Source organism: Schistocerca americana, chromosome 3 (genome assembly GCF_021461395.2).
Source record: "Schistocerca americana isolate TAMUIC-IGC-003095 chromosome 3, iqSchAmer2.1, whole genome shotgun sequence".
NCBI lineage: Eukaryota > Metazoa > Arthropoda > Insecta > Orthoptera > Acrididae > Schistocerca > Schistocerca americana.
Window position 1 is genome coordinate 503,024,694 of NC_060121.1, and position 8,861 is coordinate 503,033,554.

Sequence of the window (8,861 nt, forward strand, 5' to 3'; positions counted from 1 at the left end):
TTAAAATAGTCGTGTGTCTAATACAAATGGATAAGTGGAAACATAAAGAAGGAAATAAAAACCTTTGTCTAGGTCCACAACTACATGGATACTCTGCAAATTACACTTAAGTGCAACGCAGAGGCTACATCGAACCACCTTCATACTGATTATGAATTATTCCACTCTCGAACAGCGCTCGGAAAAAACGATCACACCTATATCTTTCAGCGGGACCTCTGATTTCCCTTATTTTATTATGATGATCGTTTCTCCCTACGTAGGTCGTCGTCAACAAAATATTTTCACATTTGGAGGAGAAAAACTGTGACTGAAATTTCGTGAAAAGATCCCACCGCAACGTGAAACTTCCTTGTTTTAATGATGTTCATCCCCAATTCTGTATCATGTCCATGACACTCTCTCTCCTACTTATCGCTAATACAAAACGTGCTGCATTTCTTTGAACATTCTCAGCGTACCCTGTCTGGTAAAGATCCCACACAGCGCTGCAGTAGTCCAAAGGAAGATGAATAAGCGTAGTGTAGGTAGTCCCTTTAAATGATCTGTTGCTCCTTCTAAGTGTTCTGACTATAAAACACCGTCTTTGATTCGTCTTCCCCACAACACTTTCGATGTATTCTTCCCAATTTAAGTTGTTCGTAATTGTAATTCCTAGGTGTTTAGCTGAATTTACGGCCTTCAGACTCGATTGATTTATCGTGTACACGAAATTTAACAGATTCCTTTTAGTAATCATATGGATGGTCCCACACTCTTCATAATTTAGGATCAATTTCCAATATTCGCGCCATGCGGATATCTTTTATAAATACTTTAGCAATATGGTTTGATCTTCTAATGACTTTAGTTTAAGATAAACAACAGCATAATCTGCATACAACCTAAGACGGCAGCTCAGATCGTCTCCTAAATCGTTTTTGTAGGTAAGCATCAGCAGAGGGCCTATAACACTACCTTGGGGAACGCCAGAAATTACTTCTGTTCTACTCGATGAATCTCCGTCAATTACTACGAACTATGATCTCTCTGACAGGAAATGACGAATCCAGTCTCCTAACTGAGACTAAATTCCATAAGCACGCAATTTAATTACAAGCCGCCTGTGAGGTATTGTGTCAAAAGCTTCCTAGAAACCTATAAATACAGAACAAATTTGACATCCTTTGTCGATAGTACTTGACACTTCGTGTGTGTGTTTAAAGAATTAGTTGTGTTTCGCAGGAATGAGTTTTCTAAATCCGTGTTGACTGTGTGTCAATAGACAAATCTCTTCGAGATAGTTCTTAACGTTCGAACACAACATACATGTTCCAAAATTATGCTGAAATTCGAAGTTAACGATATGTGCTCGTAAGTTAGTGGCTTATTGCTATTGCCTTCCTTGGCCATTGGTGTGACCTGTGCAACTTTCCAGCCATTGGGTACGGATCTTTCATCAAGCGAGACATGCCTTTATTAAGTAATTTAAGTCAATTCACTACTCCCAGGATGTCTCCTTCTAAGTTACTCATGTTGGCAACTGTTGTGTATTCGAATTCTAGAACATTTACTTTGTCTTTTGGTGAAGGAATTTCGGAGGACGCTGTGTTTAGTAACTCTGCTTTAGTAGTACTGTCATCGATAGTATTTCCATTGTAGTCGAGCATAGATGGCATTGATTGTGTCTTGCCGCTAGCATACTTCATGTAAGACCAGAATCTCTTTGGATTTTGTGACAGATTTTGAGGCGAAGTTTCGTTGGCGAAACTGTTATAAGCATCCCGCGTTGAAGTTCAAAATGTTCAAATGTGCGTGAATTCCTAAGGACCCAAACTGCATAGTTCGCGGTCCCTAGACTTACACACTACTTTAACTAACTTATGCTACGAACAACACATACACTTATACCCGAGGGAGAACTCGACCCTCCGGCGGGAGTGGCCGCGCAGTCCGTGACAGTTCCCGTTAAACCACGCAGCCACTCCGAGCGGAGACTTTGAAGTCCGTGCTGTGTCTCGAACTTCTGTAAAACTTCGAAAGTCTTGGGGATTTTGCGTTTGTTTAAATTCAACAGGAATTTTGTTGTCGTTTCTGCAACAGTTTTCTTACCTGTTTTGTGCAACATGGGACATCAGCTTCGTCGTTTGTTAATTTATTTGATATATATGTTAAAATTGCTATCGATACTATCCATTTTAATTCAAGAAACATCTGGTGTACACTCATATAGTTAATTTGCAAGGAGTGGATATTGCCTCTCAGGGAGGCGTCAAGCAAATTTTTATCTGGCATTTGAATCTGTGTATGTTTGGTTTATTTTTGGTTGATCTTGGACCTACGGTATTCAATCTCTCTACGACAACACAGTGTTGACTAATTCCTACACTCGTTGTGACGCTCGTTATAAGCTCAGAATTGCTAAATAATAAAGAGTGTTTTGGTTCAAATGGCTCTGAGCACTATGGGACTTAACATCTATGGTCATCAGTCCCCTAGAACTCAGAACTACTTAAACCTAACTAACCTAAGGACATCACACAACACCCAGCCATCACGAGGCAGAGAAAATCCCTGACCCCGCCGGGAATCGAACCCGGAAACCCGGGCGTGGGAAGCGAGAACGCTACCGCACGACCACGAGATGCGGGCAAAGAGTGTTTTCACAACTACGATGCGAGTGGTCTCATGAAGTAATTGCTAGAAAGAAATTTCAGAGAATGCGTTTAGAACAATTTCGGATGATGTTTTATGCATATCTCTTACTCGAGAAGGTACCCGAAAGCGCTAATGCGCTGCTTCCTAGCCTCGGGTAGGTGCACTGGCCCCGGGTCCACTGGACGCGGGCTGGTATGCCGACCAGCCTTGATGTGGTTTCTAGGCGTTTTTCCACATCCCGCTAGGTGAATACCTGGCTGGTCCCCATGTTTCACCTGAGTTACACAACTCGCAAACATTTGAAACACGTTCGAACTATTCCATGGCCTACACTAGTCGCAGACAGCTGGAGTACACTAATTTCCGTCCTGGGGGGTTCGGGGTGGCAGCAAGGAGGGCATCCGGTCACCTTCTGCAACTAACACTGCCAAATCAATAGTAACAAGGCCGACTACGCATTGCAGCGGGAATAAGGCCTCAAGCAAATGATGACAATGATGATGATGTTTTATGCATACCTCTTGTTTAAAGATGTATTTTCGCCAATATATCCAGGATAACTTGAAGTTAATACCAACTATAACTGTATGAGTCGGGTACGTGTTTGAAATTAGGCTCACGTTTTCTTCGAACTTTTCTCGCAACTGAACCATCTACGTCGGGAAGTGGGTAAAAGGAACCAGTTATTATTTTATTCCGATTCCCAAGAAGACCTCTTATACTAACTCACTGAAACTATCTACTTCAATTTTTGTACAAGATAAACTGTTTGTAACAGCAACAAACACTTCATCGCCAACTGTATTTAGCCTATTCTTTCTGACTCCTTTCGATTCTTAGCAAAAATTTTAGCTGAAATTATCTCTATCTTTAGCAGGCTTTCAGTACCCATAACTATTTGAGCATCTGTGCTTTCTGTTTGTGCTTGGAGTTTTGGTGCTTTCCCAACACAGTTAAGAGGATTTACAGCTGTTATATTGACAGTTTATAGATCTACATTTTTCCTGGGTGTGACCTACACTCTTTGAGACTGAAGCCCTTTCTGTGTTTCCCCGAGACCCTCTAACCTGGAAAGCCTCCCAGTTCACGCCAAGCAGCCCCTGTTATCCGTGTAGCCGCCTCCTGCGTGTAATGGTCTCCTGACCGATTTAGCGGAATCCGAAATTCCACCACCCTATGGCGCAAGTAGAGGAATATGAAGCGTACACAGTCGCAGGACCGTCTGGGTCTCTGATTCAGTACCTCCACTCGGCTTTGTGCCAGAGGTCCGCAATCAGCTCTGTCGACTATGCTGCAAATGGTGAACTCTGTTTTCACCTCACTAGCAGACTGTACCACTTCACATGGTCGGTCGAAACCAGGGAGAATCTCTTATAATCCAAAGCGACACACATCATTGGTACTGACATAAGCTACTGTCTGCAGCTGGCTGCGCCCTATGTTCTTCATGGCTTTAGGGAGCACCCGTTGCAATGTCTGGAATGACTCCACCGGGTATGCACATGAACACATGAAGTGACTAGTGAATTTCTGCCCCACCTTGGCAGTCATGCTCGTAAGGGGTGCCATAACGCGCCTAACATTGGAGCTCCCTAATACCAGTTACCCAATCCCCTGTGAACTCCCAAGATATTGCAAGCTGAGAGGTTTACTCTGAAACTGGGGAAGTGTTGCATCTAGATGAGGCATACTGTCAGCCACAGACAGCATTTGGAACCTGTCTGTCAGAGTAACTGCGGAGGGCTTACTTTCGGCCCTCCAGGAAGTCTTTTGCAGTCTGCCACAACCTGAAGTGACCTCCCACTCGACCACGGGTGAGGGGCCAACCTCAATGCGGACAGTAACTGTGCTGGCCACCAGCGCGGACTGATCGGTGGATTCGTGGGTCCTGCTGGACGAACGTTGGATCCCTAAGGCCAGTCCACAACAGTCCACTATAACTAAACTACCAAAGCACGCAGGTGAGACTAAATAATTCACTCCTGGTCAGGATCTTGTAAAATGTCGCAAAATATGTAACTTTTCGATGCAAAAAGACCTGGAAACTGTGTGTATTAAATATTACATTATCCCACAGAAATTCAAAACCTAAACTGCCAAAGCACACAGATGAAACTGCATAATATACTCTCGGTAAGGAAGTCGTAAAATATCACACAATCAGTTACTTTCTGTTGTTGGTGTTTCTCGGCCGGCAGCTGCAGCCAGGCTCTTGGATATGGAAAATGAAAATACATCTAAATTTATAGAAACTTTCTATACAGCTAAGACTTCCACTTTCGGCATTTGGTGAAAAAAGGTTTGAAAGGGCTCTCGACGTAGGCGAATGGAATAAAGAGAAAAGTGTATTTCACATGACGAATTAACTAAAAGGAAGATTTTTGTTCGCAAGTCGTATTTGTAGCATGTTTAACGAAAATCAGTTGTGGAAACTATTTAGCGTTGATCTCTTGAACTTTTTTTAAATTACTACAACTGACTTTGTGCACTGATTAGCTACTGTTGTAGTGGAACCCTACACAGGTAAGCATAACTCGCTTCAGTGCTACACAAAAAACGAAATTTGTCTGTATTTGTGGACACTACTGTTCGTATTTGCTGTTGTTTTTCCTCAATTACTTCTTCAACAGTGTTTATCTCGTAGCCTCTCTTTTGAAACTGAGTATTTATTATTGTATTTCACCAAACATATTTCCCCTAACGTTTTTAGACAGAATTAGTGATTTTAATGGTTTTTATATTTTATGTGTGCTCACTGAATACGGTTTTAGGTCCTACTCCATAAACAAAAAACAAACACACACACACTCACACACACACACACACACACACACACACACACACACACACACACACACACAAGTTAATGAATGTACACGAAACATCGGAGACTTAAAGTCTATGAAAAGGGTTCAACGAAACACACTTGGTTGAGAACAATAACAAAAACAATAAAAAAATATGAGTAATAGTGATTCTTACATATAAGGTAAATATTATTTTTCTTATTGATTACGTTGCTGAAGCTGAAATATCAAGTGACGAATATTAAGCAAGATTTCTGATCCCAAAGGCTAAAAACAATAGGCGAGTAGATGCCTCGATTGAGAAAATAAATTGCACATCATATTTCATTAAGATAATGTATCTGTCCTAAAAGGTGCTATGGAATTGGGAAAACTGAGGTAAGAACTGTAAGAACATGAATACTATTCACAAGGTTTGGAACCCTTTGACGTACCCATCCCTACAACTTTGTAAACGTGTGGCCGGAACACGTTTCCACTCCTTTGCCTTGTCATGGCAGGTGCAGATTAGTACGACGGACTTTCAGTAAGCAACGCAACAAATTTTTCTCGACCAATTTCGATTGAAAAAGTTTGGTATTTATTGTGGGGCATCGTGGAACGTTCACGCTTCTGCCCCCTATAGTTTCTTGCAGTTCCGATGGGTGGTAGCGCTGTACGTAGCCATCAAAATGGAGTCTCTAAGGGAGGCTTGTTTCAACCTGAGAGATGTTACCGAATTTCTTTTGGCGAGAAACCCGAGCCCCGAAGATATTTACAGGAGCTTGCAGGGTGTCTACGGAGACCCGGCAATTAACGAAAACAGGGTGAGTCTTTGGACGAGGTGTCAGTTACCATCGGACCTATGTCAGGCAGATCTGTCCGACCTCCCACACGTCGGCTGGCTGCGCGCATCTGTGATTCCTGCAGTGCGGACACTTTTCATTCGAGGTAATCGGCGGGTCACAGTCCAACACCTCACAGACAGCGCAAGGCCTCACGCAAGTCTGTGCACCCGAGAGGCGTTCACAAATCTTCATTGGACGTTCTTCCTCATCCACTCTATAGCCCGGATCTCGCAGCTTACGACTTCCATCTGTTTCGCCCAATGAAGGAAGCACTCCGCAGGAAGCAGTATATGGACGATAGGGAGGTTATTGACGCAGCAATACGCTGGCCCTGACGTCGACCGGTAGAGCTTTACCACGCAGCCATACGGGCCCGTAAGACCTTCGCATTGAAAGGAGATTATTTTGGAAAATAGAGTTATGAAGCAAAAAGAGTGAGGAATAATGTGGTGTGTTGGATTCCCAAACCAACCTACTTTCGTAAAAGTTGCATTATTTATTGAAATCCCCTCATACTTTTCTGAGCTTTCACAATGATACTTTCCTGGGAAAACGGAGCACAAAATTCGTTCTCCTAGAAGGAATCTCATTCGAAAATATTTGGTTTTTAGACTGGAAAACAGAATCTTGCTAGTCGAGAAAAACTGATCACTGTACCTTCTTACTAGACTCTCCAAACAAACAAATTCTTGCTTAACAACTGTGAAGGTTAAATTAAAAATGCAAGGAGAGTAAGGGTTGCATAGATCCACAATTTTCTCGAACACTTTTTCCGAAAACCTATGCACGCAAGGCGTTCCAATAAAGAATCTGAAATTGAGTACTTCGAGTTCAGAGACATTTACATATTATAGCAACAGCTTAACAGCTCAAAAGGTCACAGGGACTGTTCAAAGTGACGACCGCCAGTCTCATTGCACAAATCGCAGCGGCGAACAACACTTGTCCACCCTCCCTCAAATATTCCTGTTCTTATTTTGTGCAATGAGGTCGTTGCCCACCAGATCTTATTATTACGCGAGAAAAAAAATTGCCTGAAATTATCACAGACCTTTACTTTTTTTTTTTTTTTTTTTACAGTTTAGCACCATAACGTACAGGGGTTGGAAACATAAACAGACACCAAACACACATTATCATGCCCATTTCGGCGTAGGATAACGATTGGCATGCAGAACAGCTTCAGTTGTCTCGGACTGGTTTCCAAGGGAATTTTTCCTACAAAACAGTGGCAAGTTCAGGCAAAAATAATGAAGATGGACTGCCCTCATGCAAATCAAGTAAACCTCAAAATGCAATAATGTTGAGATTTTGTGACAGTGCTGGCCAGGGGAGATACGACAATTCATCCCAGTGCTCATAAAACCAGTCCTGCACGATGCGAACTGTGTGAACACGGGCCTTGTCTTCATAGTGTACAGCATCAGCATTGAAGAACAAAGATTGCACAGCCAAAACAGTCACAAAATCGTTGTCGGTGGTGCTACATTACGGAGTAACAAGTGGGCCCATGAAACAGCATGATATAGCTGCCCAAATTGTGATTGAGCCTCCGCCGCTTTTCACTCTTTGTGAGTGAATTCGGTCAGAAATTGGTGACAGTGTGGAACAAGGCTCATCAGACCAAAATCCGTTTTTCCTTTGCTCTTTCTTTTAGGTTTTATGGAGTCGGCATCACGTTTAGCTTTTACAGGCATGTGCATTGTGGATGAGGGATTTTGTAGTTCTAGCTCTCCCTTCAACATCCTGATCCTGGAGCCCAGTCCACGTTGTTTTGGTGCTGACAGTGTTCACGAGTGCGACATTCAGTTCTGCAGTGACTTCTGCCACTGTCGTCCTCTTATTTTTTGTCATAATCTTCATCAATAACCGACCGTCCGTTGTTATCACTGAACACACAGTTTTTTCCGCGTTGTGTCTTACCGTATGTCGTATCTCCGTTTCCCGTGTGTGCGGTATAAATCTTCGATACGACATCACTTGGTGTACCAAACACTTCGGATTCGGATACCTTCATTACGGAGACAACCACCATACGAGCATCAACCCACGTTCGAATTCTCTTAGCTCCCACGTAATGAACAAACAATTACACAGAACATTCTTGTGACCGCGACTGACACCGAAAACGTATTGAGGACATTATACTGATGCCGTTCGTAGTCAAATACAACAGCGCAACCTGAAGGCCTGAGCAGGATCTGCATTTATGTTCAAGCAAGCATTTCGTGCGCCGTTTCCATTTTTATCCAACCCTTGTAAGAGTGGTGCCAACGGCCTTGCCGCAGTGGTAACACCGGTTCCCGTCAGATCACCGAAGTTAAGCGCTGTCGGGCTGGGCTAGAACTTGGATGAGTTACCATCTGGTCTCCGAGCGCTGTTGGCAAACGGGGTGCACTCAGCCCTTGTGAGAAAAACTGAGGAGCTACTTGATTGAGAAGTAGCGGCTCCGGTCTCGGCAACTGACATACGGCCTGGAGTGCGGTGTGCCGACCACATGCTCCTCCATATCTGCATCCAGTGACGCCTGTGGGCTGAGGATGACACGGCAGCCGGTCGGTACCGTTGGGCCTTCATGGGCTGTTCGGGA

General features: G+C 43.3%; 1 pseudogene; it reads left to right on the plus strand.

Moving 5' to 3' along the window:
- Positions 1-8,540: 8,540 nt before the first annotated feature.
- On the plus strand, positions 8,541-8,657 carry LOC124607866 (annotated as a pseudogene).
- The last annotated feature ends 204 nt before the right edge of the window (positions 8,658-8,861 follow it).